The sequence below is a fragment of the Dermacentor albipictus genome, unplaced genomic scaffold (genome assembly GCF_038994185.2).
Source record: "Dermacentor albipictus isolate Rhodes 1998 colony unplaced genomic scaffold, USDA_Dalb.pri_finalv2 scaffold_34, whole genome shotgun sequence".
Taxonomy (NCBI): Eukaryota; Metazoa; Arthropoda; class Arachnida; order Ixodida; family Ixodidae; genus Dermacentor; species Dermacentor albipictus.
In genome coordinates, this window is record NW_027225588.1 from 941,617 (window position 1) to 959,872 (window position 18,256).

General features: G+C 45.9%; 1 pseudogene; it reads left to right on the plus strand.

The window, feature by feature from the left end:
* The first annotated feature begins 2,547 nt into the window (after positions 1–2,547).
* Positions 2,548–18,256, plus strand: part of LOC135921221 (carboxypeptidase M-like) — a 38,386-nt pseudogene continuing 22,677 nt past the window's right edge.

Consider the following 18,256-nt stretch of genomic DNA (forward strand, 5'->3'; position numbering starts at 1 on the left):
TCTATGTGTTTGAGGTGGCGTTGATAACAGCCTGTTCTCACAAAATGCAGGAAAGCGTTAACTGTCAGGTTGCCCGTCTGCGATCAGCCGGATAGCATTCTTTTATCAAAGTTGAAGTAGCGGAAATCATCATTAAAAAATGAGGGTTAGGCACGAAACCAAGCCGCTAACAGGAAAAAGGGCGCAGGTTGTTCCGTACATGCGTAAGATAGCCCAAAATTTAAAGAAAGTGACCAACAGGCACAAAAAACTGTTGTATTGACCGAGGGTGGAAGTCAGGCTCCAGCAGTCCCGAAGTAAAAAGCCGTTTATTCAACATATACAGTCAGATATATATAATGAACAACAGAAGCGCCCCTGGAGAATAAAAAACTGAAGCAAATAACGAAACTGAATATAACAAGTACCTGTTCTTTTTTCGGCCCCACGGAAGCTTGCTGGCCTGTGCCAACGCGTCTCACAACCGCAGAAGATGACCTTTTGTGGTCAAGATGATACAAGGCGGTATGTTACCGGCGCGGTTGGTGTGGAGCACGAAATTCCACTTAATTGCTGCAGGGCCGTTTAATATTGGCTATACAGGCCGTTGCAGCAACGATAGGGCAAGGGAACACGAGCTGTTTGTCAAGAATAATATTAATGCACATTTACCTACGCACTGTAATTCCTGCACGTGTGAGCCAGATCTTTATCATATCCGCTTTCTTCCTAATGGCAAAGATTCCTTGTTATGGGAATTAATAGATATCTATTTCAATAACATAAAACGTGACGTCACTGTTAGTGATACGTCTGTGACTTTACGTAGCACGGCATGCCAGTTTCTGTACTGTATCGTTGAATAACGATGCAAACTTTGAGTATTTTGCACAAACGTACGAGCGTACATGGCCACCTTCTCCTGTAAAAGTCACCCCGTTGGCTAGTTAGGTCAGGTCAGGGCAGTTTATTTCCTTAAAGGCCCCTTTATCAGGGGTGTTACATAAGGGGTGGGGTGCATCTTGCAACAGCCATTCAACGTGATAACAAACGAAACATTTGAAAAGTGCTTGAAACCCTGTATAAACAACTAGATATGCGTGACAAATTGTCAATTATAATAAAAAAGCAACAGTTATTTTGGCCGAAGAGAAGAAACAGTGGCAACGGACAATTTACTTCAGTAACTAGTGGAACATTTCAAAAAAGGTAGATACACTGCATACAATCGAAAACGTATGGTAGGTGATGAACTTGTACAGAAAGGCAATTAATTCGACAAAATTGATGCAACCTCAGCCATGAATACATGGTGATTATTTGTATACACCACACGCTGGGGAATGCCATTACAATTAGTTGCTGTTCGAGAAAAAAAAAGAAGCAGAGAAGGTAGTTGTGTGCGAGCGTGGTTTTTAATCTTGGAGCGGATGAAGAGCGCGTTGTGATATTCTTTCGGGTGGAATAATGTATGGCACACGATTAAGTGAACTGTAGAAAAACTTGTGAAAAAGAACAACGCTGGCTATCTTACGGTGGTGCGAGAGTGACTCTAACTCAGATTTCTCTTTTAAGCATGATATGCTTACGACATATGAGTAGGATGAATGAATATATCTTACTGCACGATTTTAGAAGCGCTCAAGTGCGTTTACGAGATATGTTTGTTATAGGTTCCAGATTGGTGACGCATATTCGACTTTAGGCCTGATAAGTGATTTGTACGCCACAAGTCTGGCGTCCTGAGGCGCAAGTGGCGCCTCATGCTGTTGATATGCTGTTGATATGCGTGCCCCGGTTAAGATGACAGGAGATTAGGGTGCCTAAGTACTCGAATGATTTTACAGTTTCAATCCAATTGTTGGCTATTGTGTAAGAAGGCAAGAAGGGTGTATGACTACGAGTAAATGACATGTGTTTACATTTTTTTGGATTAAGTGCCATTATCCAATGGCACACCAAGACTGTACATGGTTGAGATTTTGTTGCAAATTCACTCCATCAGTGTCATTGCTCATGGTATGATAAATAACGCAGTCATCAGTGAAAATCCGAATTTCGCAAGTTACATGAAGCGGTAAAAGACGGGGAATGCGAGAGATGGAATTTCAAGACGATGAGCAAAACTTGAACAAGGTGAATGCAGGCGCCCGCATTCACCTTATTCACGTTTTGCTAATCGTCACGAAGCCGTAAGCCATTCATATATATTAAATATAGAAGTGGTCCAGAACAGACCCCTCAGGGACACCTGAAGATACCGCAAGGTGGACGGAGGACTGGTCGTTGATAGTAACGAGTTCCTCGCGGTTACTGAGGAACGTTTCTAGCCATTTTAATACATCCATGTTTAATTTCAAGAAAGGAAGTTTATGTAATAAGTGAGGGTGAGGGACTTTGTCAAAAGCTTTTTCATAGTCGAGGAAGATAGCATAAGTTTGTTGATTACAGTCAAGATTCGCATGAAGATCGGGAAGGAAAAGAGCTAGTTGGGTCTCGCAAGAAAAGCCATTAGGAAATCCATGTTGTGCAGGATGAAAACAATGGTCGGCGTCTAAATGGTCCACGATGAGTGAGTAAATGACGTGCTCCATTCTCTTACATGGAAGACTCGTTAAGGAGATGGGGCGATAAATTAGTCGGTTATTCCTATTGCCTCCCTTGTAGATAGGAATGACTTTTCCTACTTTCCAATCATAAGGGATGCAACCTGTTGAAAGTGACTGAGAAAACAAGAGACACAAACATGCAGCTGAGATATACTTAGTATTTTTTGGCAGTTTCGAGTTAATACCATCGATACCGGGGGATGAAGAGAATTTGCGATTATCAGTTACTTTGGAGATACCATCTACAGAGAACGTGATGGCCGGCATTACAGATGCTATGTTACTAGACATTAATGGTACGGAAGAAGTGGTATCTTTAGTAAAAACTGAGGCGATGGCATTGTTGAACGTAATGGCGCAGTCGGTATCAGTCATGATATCTCCAGAATCGTTAGCAAGAGTTATGGCGCGATGTTGAGGGCGGTTTATTACTTCCCAGAATTTCTTGCGGCTCTCTCTGAGTATTTTTGGCAAGTCCACGTTAAAAAAGTATGCTTGGCGCTGCGAACAGCAGATAAGTACACGTTTTCCATGTGCTAGCATTCGTACTTTGCTTGGCAGATCGAAAAAGTATATTTTTCTTATTTTCTAGTCGTTTTACATGGTTAGTGAATCATGGGTTCCGACGGTTTGGACGGAAGGTAATTTTCGGTATATGTTTGCTAATTCAATCATTTTAGTTTTAAACAGCGCCAAATTAGTGCGAGTGGTTCGCTCGTAAAATCTAGATTGAAAGTTTGGCAGAGAGGCAGTCAGTTCATCGTTGATGGCTTCGAAGTTTCCTTTATCGTGTAGGCTGATAGTTTTGCGATTTGTTGCACGTGGTGGTGCGGAAAAGAAAAAGGTAGCGTGAAGTACTTTGTGGTCGCTGATAGCAGGAAGGAAGGTTAATGATGATAAGCTGTCGGGGTGATTAATTAGTATAAAATCTAAGATGTTCGCACAGCCAAGCGAGAATTGTGTTGGTTCTCAAACAAGGTGTGAAAGATTAAAATTCAAACTGACATCGGCGAAGTCTCTAGCTCCAGCATTAGTTGATGCTGCTGAGGATAAGTCATGCCGGTCAATACGAGGAAAGTTAAAGCCGCCGAATAAAATAATGTGAGCGTTAGAATGTTCGGCAGTAACCTGGCATAAAATGCTGTTTAACTTTCCAGGGAAATCAGGGCTGTTAACAGGTGACCGATAACACACCCCCAGCAGGACAGCCTGTGGGAAAGAGCGGATAAGTAGCCAGGCTATCTCAAGGCCAGTACGAGGCGCGATTAGTGTACATGGTAATTGCTTGCTAAATGCTATAAGAACCCCCCTCCTCGCGTTCCTTGGCGGTCACAGCGATGAACTTCGAAGTTTGGCAAGTCGGATAATGCCTCATTTTCACTGATCTCCGATGTTAGCCACATTTATGTTAAAATAAGTAAATTACTGCCAGATGAAGAAACCAGACTTGATATGCCCTTCGAGTTTGGGAAGAAAACTACGGGCGTTAGTGAAAATAGCAGATAAAGAAAGATTATTCGTTGTGGTGATGTGGCGAGGGTTAAGTGAACGTCTATTGCACTTTGATTGCTAGTGAATCTCCTTTACGGTTTTAGACGAACGGTTTTGGATGAAGTTGCTAGTGAACTGGTTGCAAGTGATGCTCCTTCCTGTCCAAAAGCATTTTCCGCCCTTGGTTGAGTCTTTGCGGAAGCAGATCGCGAGAGGCAGCTCATGGGTGACGCATGGGCGCGATTCGCAGCTGCCGCCGTGGACAGACCTCCGCTTACTCAGCGCTTTGTTCCGATAAATGGTATCGGTCGATGCGCACGCTGCATGTCATCGGTGAACAGAGGATGGCGTGCTGCTCTGGCGCCATCTCGTAGTGGTCGTCACCGCAAGGCTCGTTTTGCGGGGCACTACGCTTTTCTTCTCACAATTTTGCCATACCCTCATCGTCCGCTTTCCACCTCATGGTCACGCTGCACCCTCCTCCTCCGCTTTCCTCCTCGCCATTTCTTCGCTATTGCCGTCTTTCATCCCCCGCGGTGCTCCGCTTTCGCTCTTTCATCCTTCGCTGTCCTTGTTCGCTGGGTTACGCCGAGGGAGGCGGTCGAGGGAACAGCCGCCTATGAGCTGCGCTCTAAAGAAAGTGAAACGAGGAGATGTCACAAATGAACTGCGTATTATCCTCCCTTACTTGACTGCAGGACGTGACTTGTGGGTTCTGCTGGTGACCAGGGACCCGGATAATGAAATACTTCTCAAGCCCAACGTCAAATACGTTGCCAATATGCACGGCGATGAGGTAACTCTTCTTTTTGTAATCCATGCATAATGCGTTTCACTGCTAAGTGAACGTGATATTTCGTTTAAAACATTGTGCTGGCTGGCATTTCCTTCGTAGTGGCGTGAGAAAAAAAATGCATTCAGAGTTCATTAAGCATACACCAAGCACGGTCAGTGCTTTTAGGTGAGGCAATTGAGAGTTTACTAAAACGTTTGACAATTTTTTGAGAAGTTGTGACTTTTTAAACTTTTCAGTGTTTCTTCACATTGCTAGAAATTAGCACTGACTTTGTTCCTTAAACGTGAAAATAACCATCTGCACTGGGGACGTTATAACTAGGATTAGAGTGACCTTTTGCATTTATTAGAAGGAGCGTTTTCAAGAATTGAACTCCGTTTCTTCGCTAACATTGCTAAACGTTCAGTTCCGTGTCTTTTTCCTCGCCCTTCACCTACCCTAAATATACACTGTGTTGTTTTCGCTCAGTTAACGAATAACAAACCATTCCAGTACGAGTGAGCTTACTGTTTCCAAGGAGACGCCATCGCGCGTTCACGTAGGATGTATCAATCTGCCGGACGTTTTTGTGGCATCGCTTCGCTTACCAGCTGTGGCAAGGTCTGCGGTGCGGTTCTCTTACGACCACAAGTTCCAGCGCGCTACCTACACATATGCGCTTGTATTGTCAAATCTAACTGGAAATGGAGCTGCTTCAAAAATCTCATGAGCACTATTTGCAAGGGCTACTTTGCCTGCGGGAAAATTTCATGCTCCGAAATTTCATCGTTGCCTGTGGCGCTAATTTCCCTGTTGTAGAAATGTCCCGGATCACTTATTATGGCACTTGTTCGAGTTCTCAGTCCTTGACACTTTCCAAAATCTATTGTCATATGTTACTAAAACGTTTATGGGTGCACCTAATATATCTAAATTTTATCAACCTCGTGAAATTTTCATCCTGGTACTTTGGTCTCGTAGCAAACCTGTAACCCTTGCACCTCTCAAGGAAATTCGTTACGCCAGTGAGTAGACGAAATAACGTTTACGTAAAAAGAAGCTTAGAGGTTCTCTCGCCACGCTTCGATATTACAAACAGAAAGGCACTGGGAGTAGATGACTCTCTGACAATCGTGTCTGCAAAATATTCCGCCCATGTACCCGCGAAAACAACTGAAAAATCAAACAAAAAGCACGTCGTGGCATCTCCGAGGAGACACTCGGCCAGCCAGCGAGATGACATCATTCGTGTGCCACTTCTGCTTCACACACATCCGCCTCCAGTGCCACAATAGCCAGCAGCAGCATGATCAATTCGGCGATTGTCGCAAAACGCAGAGCGATTAAAACCACCGCTGCAAAAGACGCTGCACCGCGATCAGTGAAGACAGACGAACAAGAAAGACGGATAGAAAAGAAAGAACGAAAGAAAGAAGGGAAGAAAGCGGACTACAGTAGCGGCGTTCAAGGTGATGCCAAAATATGTGGGCCTTCGGACCTAATATGGCAGAAGACAACACAGGTATGGCTCTTAAAAGCGGTACTAGTAGGCTACCTGATCGGCACGTTGTAACTTCAATTATATAACCGCATATCCCGAAAAGGCCTGACGTGGGTCCCTTTATTGGGACATCTGGCGGAAAAGTGTATGCTGTACGTTTAAGAAAGTTCAGCTCACAAGCTTTCAGATACATATTTGTGTGTCTTTCATTTGTTCCCGACATCTGCGACACCACATCGTTCAGGGTAGACGAGAAAAAATTACAGCATAGCTTATCTCACGATGACTGTCAAAGGCAATGCGAATAGCATTCGAGCAATGTAGCGAAATATCATATCCCTTAAGTGACATTTATTTAACAAGGGTATAATGGTAATTCTGAGACTTCGTTCCTTCCGCTGTATGTCATATACTCCAATATCGGCCCACTTTGCTATGGAATCTGCTTGTCTAGGTCACCCATGAGCATGGCAATATAACGATGACTATGTGAAGCCGATGCAGTGACGATGCAATGACGAGGTGGGAATCATGTGGATCAGGTGACAAAGGCGCTATAACGACAACGGCATGACGACAATGAGATGTCGAATCTTAAATTAGGACGATGGTGTAACGACTACTGTGGGAAGAGTGCGACATGACGACAATGAGGCCGCAACGACCGTATGACGGCGACGGTATGACGACAACCGGATGAAGAAGCTAGCATGACGGCGATCCGACGAACATGGTGGCATGATGACGATGGTATGATAACGGGTGCATGCTAGCGCCTGATGGCGACGCAGTGACGACGGTGGCATGAGAACGTGTGCATCTAGACGATGGAATGACGACAGCATGATCACGATATTATGATGAAAACGGAATGAGTTCGATGAATCGACGAAGGCGGTATGAAGACGGTGGAATGATGACAACGGTATGACTACTACTATATGACGACAATGATACGCGACGACTGCACGACGAGAACCGGATGTGGAGTTTATAGTGGCGACATTGTAATCATCTGGACGGCATCAAGACGATGGTATGACAACGAATGCAAGACGATGACTGTATGACGCCGCTGCAATGACAACGATGGGGTAGCAATGGCATGATGGCAATGAAATGATGACGAGTCTATGATGACAAAGGGTAACGATGACTGTATCGTGAAAGCTGTATGACGACGTTGACGTGACGCCGACAGCAGCGCGAGAGTCGGAGGATGGAGGTGATGTCACGACGATGCGAAGACCTCGACGGCATGACGACGACGGTCGTACAATGGTTGCATGATCGCGACTGTCTGATGCTGACGCCACGACAAGGGCGGCATAACCATGACTTAATGATAACAATATGATTGCGATAGAATGACGAAGAAAAATCGACGTCTATTGAACGACGAAGATGGTATGACGATGACCGCATCACGACAGCAGGATGACGTTACTGCATTGATGACAATAATAAAACTTTAACGTGTCGGTGGTGGCGTGACGATGACATGATGAAGACGCCATGACGAGAGTAGGATAACAAAGCTGGAATGATGACGCTGCAATGACCGCGATGGCATCACAACAACGAACACATTCTTGGTGGCCCAAGCAATGAGACAACTTGGACCACGGGGTCGGAGTAGAAGGCATGGCGACGGTAGGATGACCAGAGTCGGATCATTAAGCTATAATGACGACGACTGAGCAACCACGACGCCATCAGAATGGCGGTGTGGCCAGAAATGTATGACAACTGTATGACGATGATGACGTGGCGACGGCATGACACTAGTCAGATGACAAAGCTGGAATGACGAATATGCAACGACCACGACGGCATCGCGGCAACGAACACATACTTTGTAACTCAAGCATGTAGATAACTTGAGCCACTGTTCGACCTTTTAACCAAACAAAACCTAAGGTCAGACCACACGCCCGCTAGTAAGCGCAAGCTCACTGCTGGCCACTCCTGGATCGACGTCTTGGCAGACATCGCTCGGTATCGAGCTATTGACAGTCCTTCAAAAAGTTGGATGTCGCTAGTATCCGTTGGTCAAGCTGGTACAGGACAAAGCTGGTCCGCACCGCGTAGTACGGCCTGAGAGGAGCAAATAAGCAGGAGCACACACTCAAGCCCAGTCGTGCGCAAAACAAATGCTTCGCTTACGCAGAGCAGTGACATGCAGCTGCGGTCTGCTACGTAGCGTAGATACCGCGGACGTAGCGGGCTGCCGTGATGAGTCCGCTGACTGCGCGCACTGCTGCTCGCTGAGGACAGCTCGATAGGCGCGTCGTAGGCGCCAAAATAGAAAGCAGTGGCGTCTACGTGAAGATTCAAAATTAAATTTGAACTGCTTGCCACCGTGACGTTCCGTAGGCGAAGCCGTGTGGACACACCCAGCCCCACCGTAGCCTACACAGTGCAAGTTATTGAAGAAGGAGCGAAAACGCCGCCACGGGGATGTTTGATTACCAATAACTCCGCTTCTGCCAAGCCCACCGGAGTACTTTTTGCAGCTAAGTACTACTGAGATAACCTAATTTACCTCGGAATAAATTTCTCGACTGCGATAAAAAGTGATTCAGGGACCCTTTAAAGGCTGTTTAAATATGCGCTTGTCATGATCGGCCCGCAGGCGCCTTGGATTCCACATACTCGGTGATCCGCCGCCTCTATTTTCAGTGGACGTCGAAAACCGAAGACAGGTACACAACCCCCCTTGCATAAGGCTATCGAGTTAGAAAAACAACAATCCCACTGTTTTCCGACACACCCAGCATAAACAAACTGCAATGTGTGCCTCGTTGATGGCGGGGCTGCGGCGTCCATCCAACTGGAAAGGCTCACATCTACGCCATCTAACCTTCCGAATACACTTTCAGTTGCAAGTAGCGCCATGGTCTGTCTTTTCTTGTGCTTTAGCTTGTGTCCCAGTAGTTCGCACCCTGAATTTAGCGATGCTTCCGTACCAACTCGCCCATTTTTCACTTTTGGCCTTCGCAATCATCCCCGTCGATCAAGTTTGTTAGGAACGTGGTATTGTACCGGGTGTAGAGCACGATGGTGTTAATCATTATGATAATTTATTTACATATGCGCGTTGTCCTTGGTGGAAAAAGGAGTGTGACATAGTAAATTTACCCCTGGATCTGGGTTCTTAAACTTTTTTCTATGTGAATAACGGAAATCAATGAAAATTACTCTCGCTTTGATTTATGAGCACCGTAAATTTACATATCTGTAATAATTTCTACGTGATGTCAATGACAAAAGAGTACTTACTTAGTCCGGAAATAATGCGATGAGGTCACATCAAATGCGTTTTAGAATAAGCGACGCGGAAATAAATCTGACAGGAAGACTTACAAAATGCTTTCTGCATGTCCTGTTCCGCTTGTCTAGAGAATGGATGTTATAAGCGAGATCTGTTATCACAAAAAGGGAACCACTGAAACATCATCATCAGCCTATTTGATGTGCACTGCAGGACGACGGCGTCTCCGTGCGATCTCCAATTTTCCCTATCCTGCGCCAACCGATTTTAACTAACACCTGAGAATTTCCTAATTTCATCACCCCAATATTCTTCTGCCGTCCTCGACGGCGCTTCTCTTCGCTCTGCACCCAGTGTGTAACCCTAATGGTCCACCGGTTATCTAACCTAGGCATTACATAACCTACCCAGCGCCATTTTTTTCTCTTAAAGGGAAGCTGAAGAGTATGTAAAATTCAATGAGACGCTCATATACGGATGCGGGAACCTTACAAACCATGTAGGTAAAATTTGGCGGTTTTTTTTTTCAATTAGGAGCGACGTAATCGTCGGTTGAAATTGCGCTGTTGCTCCACCTCCGTCGAATGCCGCGCGCTGCTGCTGACGCTGACGATGCGAGCGGAGACCGGAAACCGCGGTGTTGTGACGTCAACAGTGTTTCGTTCCTTCGCAGCGTCCGCGACCATGCCTGACCGTGATTGTTTCTGCGTGCGTGCCATCGTAATCTGCTTCGATCAACCCTGCACTCCTTTGTTGGTGCGTCTGGGTGTATGTAGAGTGGTAGTCAACGTGCGTGGTAGTCAACGTGCGTCGTAGTCAACGTGAGTGGTAATCAACGTAAGTGGTAGTCAACGTGGTAGTCAACAGATGAAGGTCACTACACGTACTGCATGAACCGGGAAGCTTTTCACGCGTTTAAACCGTCTTTGTAGATTGCCGACAGCTTTGGACAGCGCACAAATGCCGACGATCGCATCCCCGCTTACGTTCCACGAGGAGGCATGCAGGAACACAACACTACAGTTGTTTGACCGGAAACGAGCTCACTAGATCGGCAAAAGATCGGCGAGATCACTAGATCGCTGTGCATAAAACATACTCACCAAAGAGCATTTCCAACATGAGGAGATCCCAAGACTTTGCTTTCGTTCGCGTCGAAAGCACTGCTCGCACCAGCATCGTTTGCTTCTTCGAGAGGCCGGCTCTTCGCAATCGGCTCGTACATGTAGGGAGTAACGCCGAACTCCTCAGAAAAACGCAGTCTCTCTATATTTTCCATTACCGTCTCAGAAAAACAGCACCAAACTACCTGGCACCGCGCTTCATGTGTAGCGGCAGCGGTTGTTGACGTCACGAGGCGCCCGACCAATCACAGGCGGAAACGAGACGCGCGAGCTGGGCGTGTCCGCTGCTGCACTTTTCGTCGAAATAAAAGATATTTGCGCTTTCTTTCGCTCAATCTCGATACGATATTCTAATTCGGAGGGTTGAAAACAATTATGTACAGATGTTCACTCATTTTTTCTGGAAAACCTTTCAGCTTCCCTTTAATGCCAATTGGAATATCGGTTATCCCCGTTTGCACTCTGATCCACACCGCTCACTTTGTGTATCTTAAGGTTACGCCTAACATTCTTCGTACATCACTCGTTGCGCGGTTCTCATCTTGTTCTAAAGCTTCTTTGTCCCTCTCCAAGTTTCTGCCTCATAATGTCACGTGGTGGTGACGTTAAGAACACAGTAGCAATACTGTGAAAGGCAAAACTAGATTTTATTGGGCGAACCTGCGCCCACAAAACAGGCTACGCTTATAACACAACGAGAGCGGCGGGCACAGCCGGCGATCGTCAAAAAATCTGATCAGCGGGTCAAGCGAGTCGGCTTTTATAGATCAGTCGTCGAATGTTCCAGATTAACCGATGGGACCCGCGTGTCTTCCACAAAGTTCTACACTATTCGCGTCGCGCATACATGCAATCAGATTACGCAAGTTGCGGTGAAAGACAGTGGACATAACCATGGATAAGATTCCAGAGATTTATTTTACATGCAGGCGCGTCCTGCGCTGTGCGATAACACTTGTTAGGCGGCCAAACGTGGTCGACCGATAAAGATAAGTACACGTGTCAATAAGTTCGCGCCGGTAAAATGCACTGTTTGTACATCTTTCTTTTCAATGATAATGGTAGGCTTCTAGTCAGGAGCTGACAGTGTCTGTCTGCCGTATGCGCTCCAACAAATTTTATTCTGCAAATTTCGTTCACATGATCAGGGTCTCCTATATGTAGTTACCTTAGGTAAATGTACTCGTCCACAGACCTTAGAGGCCGACTAGAAATCCTAAACTGTTATTCCCTTGCCCGGTTGTTGATCATTACCTTTGTCTTCTGCATATTAACCTTCAACCCCACTCTTACACTCTCTTTCGTAAAGCCCTCAATTACTTGTAACTCTTCGCCAGTGTTTCTGAACAGGACAATGTCATCTGAAAGCCGAAGGTTGCTGACATATTGGCCGTTGATCCTCACTCCTTCGCCTTCCCAGTTTAATAGCTTGATTACTTCGTCCAAGTACGCAGTAAATAGTATTGAGAGATTTCGTCTCCTTGTTTCGCCCCTATGTTCATGGGTATTTTCCTACTTTTCTTGTGGAGAATTAAAGCATCTGTGGAATCTCTGTAGATATTTTTCAAGATATTTACTAGAGCGTCCTGTACTCCTTGATTAGGCAATGCCCCTATGAATACTTGTATCTCTACTGAATCAAATGCCTTTTCGTTATCTATGAAAGCAATGTAGAAAGGCTGATTGTACTCTGTATATTTCTCGATTACCTGATTGATGACGTGAATGTGATCCGTTGTAGAGTATCCCTTCCCGAAGCCAGCCTGTTGCCTCGGTTGACTGAACTGCCGTGTTCCCCTCATTCTATTGAAAACATCTTGGTGAATATATTATTTAATACTCGAAGTAAGCTAAAAGGCCTATAGTTTTTCCATTGTTTAGCGTCTCCATTTTTGGGGATTAGTATAATTTTGGCATTGTTCCAATTCTCTGAGACCTTGGAAGTCGATAGACCGTTCGTATAAAGGGCCGCCAGTTTTCAAGCATTATGTCTGCTCCATTCTTGATTATATCGACTGTTATTCCATCTTCTCCTGCCGTTTTTCCCAGTTTCATATCTTGCATTGCTCTTCTGACGTAACTGCTTGCTATAGAAGAAGTCTTATAACCAGTTCGTTACTACTTCGAATGGAGGTATCGTGGCTGCTCTGGGTACTGTACATATACGTATAGATTTCTTACGCTACTTTTACTATATTCCTACGGAACAGTGTTTACAATGATGAAGAGACGAGCAGTCAGAAGACGACGACGACGATTGGAGGCTAGCGCGGGCTTTTGCCTCTTGGCCAAGTGCGGCGTACTGCCTTGTAAATATACTTGTATAGAGTTTTTCGTCTGCGTCTTCATACGTAACAATATCTTCGAGATTCTTGATGATATTACCCTGCTTATATTTCAGTGAATACATCTTGGTTTGTCCTATGGCAAGTTTACTTCTAACTGATGTCACTGTGCGTCCATTTTTTACTGCTTCCTCAGTCTTTCTCAGGATATAATTTCGATTATCCCCTATTTTCTGCTTGTGATCAGTTTTGACAGTTCCGCGAATTCTGTCTGATCTCGTGAGTTGGACACATTCATTCTTTGTCGTTTCTTTGTTAGGTCATTTGTTACTTGGTAGAGCTTACCTACTCGTTGTCTTGGTACCTTACCTCCAAATTGAACTGTTGCTGCTAAAGACAGCTTAGTCACAGTTTCATAAAGTACCTCTATGTAATCTTCATGTCTCTGTTCTAACGCTGCTTATTTGTTTTCAAGTACCGGCCTGAATCGATCTGCTTGTATTTTTCATGCGTCTGGGCTGGCCTGTTTCTCTCTGATCAATTTTACCATTCCTCTATTCTAATTGAGGTGAATCCTAGCCCGCACAAACATACGATCACTGCACTTTACCCTACCTTACACTTATACATCCTTCACTATGGCGAGGTCGCCTGAAAGTATGAAGTCTATTTCATTTCTAATTTCACCATTAGGGCTTTTCCAGGTCCACTTTGTGCAGCTACGCTTCCTGAGGAGGGTGTTGATTATTCGCAGCTTACTCCTTTCCACGAATTCTACCTGCCTCTCGCCTCTAGCGTTTCTTGAATCGACGTCGTAGATGCCAGTTGCTTCTTCACCAACCTGCCCTTTCCCCTATTTTGCATTGAAGTCACCCATTTCTATAGTATGCTGAGTTTTCACTTTTCTTATCGCTTATTGAACATCTTCCTCAAACTTATCAATTTAATCACCATCTTGACTGGAAGTTGGAGCGTATCCTTATACTACCGTTACTCTATTCCGCTGATCAAGATTTATTACGACTACTGATACCCTATCGGTAATGTTGTAGAATTCGTCAATGTTCCTCGCTTTATCCTTATGGATTAAGAATCCTACGCCGTATTGGTTATTTTCCGGGAGTCCTCTATAGCAGAGGACGTGACCGTTAGTCAGCAATGCATAAACGTCACGAGTTCTTCCATTCTAACTATCGTCAACGCTATCCCAAACAATTCCTGATATTTCCTCAAAGAGTCCTCGAGAGAATTCGGGTGTTGAACGTGGCCTGAGTTAGTTTCCATTGGCGGCCTGTCCGGGTCCAGAGATTCTTAGCACCCTCAGCGGCGTTATAGGTCTGACCGCCGCCTTGGTCAGGTGCTCCGCAGCTGCCGAGGACTGAGCGCCATTGGTTGATCGAATCAGTCATTTGGGAGGGAGTGGCCGAATACTTCACCCAGAAAGCAAATTCCTCTTCTAAAAAAATTACATTATGGCGTTTTACGTGCCAAAACCACTTTCTGATTAGGAGGCACGCCGTAGTGGGGGACTCCGGAAATTTCGACCACCTGGGGTTCTTTAACGTGCACCTATCGAAGTACCCGGGTGTTTTCGCCCCATCGAAATGCGGCCGCCGTGGTCGGGATTTGATCCCGCGACCTCGTGCTCAGCAGCCTAACACCATAGCCACTGTGCAACCACGGCGGGTAATTCCTGTTCTGGTTATGGAGTGTCATTTTTTGAAGCTTGGTAGATCTTCCTAATTTGGGTGTACCTGGATCAGTATAGCCCCACTGGCTCACGGCATCTTTTGCCGGTCTCAGGCGGCACTCCAAGTTGGCAGATGTGGAGATGTAGTGAATTGGAGGAGGTGAATTGTGGCTTAGTCCCCTCAGATTAAAAAAAAAAAACTCATCAAGAACTGCCGGACTATTCTTTACTAAAGTTTCTTCTTCTTCTTCTTCTTCTTGTCATACGAGTATTCGAACATCTGACTGTGGCAACCAAGCAGCCGACACAGCTCAGTCAGATAACCCTGTAGGCGTCGAGGCCACCTTATCGCGGAGAAGTCCAGCCCAGATGATCTTATATGCCTAAATACTCCTTTGATTTGTCCGCGATAGACAGGCACGTACCGCTACTCGCGTTCAAAAATAACGTGCATGGTGCACTCACTTCGACTACAAATGGGGAGCATCTATGCAAGCACGCTTCTGCAGCGCACTTCGGTGGTTTTTGCAGGCCTTTTTGTAAATATTACATGCCTAAAAATTCCAATATTTTTCCGCAATACATACGTTTTGCTGACCGCGATAGGTAGCGCAGTATAGAATTATTTCTAAATGGTTATAACGCCGTAGTTTCGGAATCTCGCGTATGCAGGTGTCCGTGAATGCGGCTTGGTATACGAGACGTTTCGACGAGTTCAAGCGGCACTGAAAACGAGTAGGGGACAAAATGATGGCGGAACTGGTTGCTTCTCTTACCCGAAAGGCCACGATACACAGACGCGCGGGAGTACATCCATTTTGTGCTACGTCGAAGGCCGAGCCGTCGAGTGTGAATAACGTGGACTGGCACATACCTATAACTAAATATATGCGAAACTTGCTCACGAGCAAATCCGAAGCCTACGACACCGGGCTATCTTCGACACGGGGCCCGTAACGCTACTCGCGTTCAAAAATAACGTGCACAATGTGCTCGCTTCGAATACACAAGGGGAGCACGTAAGAAAACACGTAAGAAAGCACGTTTTGGCCGTGAGTTCGAGATGGCGAGACTAGAGCATAGTGCTGTTTCAACCCCTTGAACAGCGTGATTTATAGGCGCTGCTTAATCGATCGTGCAACCTTTTATTTTCCACGCCATTCGCAGACTGTCGGCCGCCAGCTGATGGTATACTTGATCTCGCACCTGCTGACTCAATACAATGTGGACCCGCACGTACGCCAATTGGTGGACAATACGCGTGTCCAGATCATGCCCAGCATGAACCCCGATGGCTACGCTGCCCCCAAGGAAGCCTACTGCTACGGCGTCACGTGAAGGTAAGCCAAGTGGTGCTACGTTCGCGTTTATCCGTGAATTGCGGGCGAAAATTTCCCGAATATGGGCTTAAGTCACAATTTCTTGCGGTCAGTTTCAATCCCCAATGGAGTTCTCATGTGCCCTCTTAGGAGGGGAGGAATATGAGCAAAAATTGTATTGGCTGTAGTATTTTGATGGTGCGTACGCCTCCTAAAGTCTGTGAAAGAATCATAATTGGTATGTGCTCCTGGTTAGTCGCACTTTTGGTGACGACTCCGTCCGCGGTGGTTGAGCTTTGCCCATGTTGCGTCAGCACCTCCTGGTCCGAAATAAGCACGCCGACGCCAATCTGCAGCTTCGTCGGATACATATACCCTTGGATTGCTGCTCTATATAGCGCCACTATAGCTGTGCTGATTAGAAAACATTAGCGTATCAATATTGCAGCGATGTAACACAACATATATTATGTAACACTTGGACGGAGCCATGGTCGAACAAGCGATGCAAGTGGAGCCAATGTTTCTAACAAGAGAGGCAAAGGCCAGTCGATCAGTACGGAAACGTTGGCTCCTTCTTGAGACAACATATGTGTTCGGGAACTGTTGGTCGCACATTCTTGGGTTTTACGCGCCGAAACCACGATCTAATTAAGAGGCACGCCATAGTGTGGAACTCCGGATTCAGTTTGACCACGCGAGGTTCCTTCTACCGCGCACCGAAAGCAAACGGTATTACGCGAGGTTTCTTGAATTTCGTACAATTCCGAACGTAGCCGCCGCGGTCGGAATGCAGCCTGCCTCCTCGTACTCAGTAGCGCAATGCCATAGCCACTAAGCTACCGCGGCGAATCACCGATGCAGACCACGCTAGGGCTTCATCTTCTGAGAAATCAGACTCGTTTGGATTTGGACGTATTGTGGGGTTTCACACCGACTTCGCACGCGGTTGTTTACTAGCGTTCCCTTCCGCACTCCCTTTTCCGCGTGCTGCTGCGCGAGGTAGGGGCTGGACTGTCAGTCAGTTGTCACTTCAGCCCGGAAAGCGCGCTGCGCTGCTCAATTGCAAGCATTTTAGCGGCGATGTAGCCCGGCTTTACCCCCGACGCACGTCGTGTACGTGAAGCCATTCGAGTCCACCACTGAAAATTTAAATAGATAATTTGTCTCATGTGCTGCATGTGAGTATGCGTACGTTCACCCACGAATTTGCAGGGAGAACGCTCGTGGCGTGGACCTGAACCGCAACTTTCCGAACCTGTTCACCACTGTCAAACAGGACGAGCAGCCTGAAACCGCGGCAGTGCGAGCGTGGTCGCACGAAATCCCCTTTGTGCTCGCTGCCAACCTGCACGGTGGCGTCTTAGTGGCCAGCTACCCCTACGACCACGCTCGCTTCTGTATGCAAGGTAGCACTTTCATTTTCCCTTTTCCTTATTAGTTTGTACATTTCAATTCACATCCACCCACCATGACCTTCAATGGCGCGGGCTAACACTCTCAGCGCGTAATCTAGCAAACAGAAATACCCAAAATATTGGCCCGATTCATGGCCGTCGCTGTAGCACAGTTTAACATAGGCTTTATGCGTTCAATGGCATGAGCACATGTTGACTTTGCATGATTACGAATATATATATATATATATATATATATATATATATATATATATATATATGTGTGTGTGTGTGTGTGTGTGTGTGTGTGCGTGTGTGTGTGTGTGTGTGTGTGTGTGTGTGTGTGTGTGTGTGTGTGTGTGTGTGTGTGTGTGTGTGTGTGTGTGTGTGTGTGTGTGTGTGTGTGTGTTAAGTTAACTAAATATACACATGTAATTACGTGGTCAAAACACCATGTTTACGAGATCAAGTCAGATGGCAACACAACATTGGGTTCATCCAATGTTCCAACCGAGGACTGGCGTATGCACTTACCAAAACTCATTTGAGAAGCGCCGGCGTATGATGTCCCAACTGGAAAGAGTAGGAAAGTGAATAAAAAGCTAAAGGCATCATCTGGCTCTCCGGGCGAATTACAAAGCGGCGACAAACGCGCCTACATTCACTCGTGCACAAAGCGGAAAAGGGCTGCAGCAGGTGGAACGCCTAAAGCTGCCACGACAAAGAAGGTATTCCGGTTTTTTTCTTTCTTTCTTTTGCTCTCTCTCTTTCTTTCTCTTTCTGTCTCTTATTTAGAAATGCATCTTTAACGA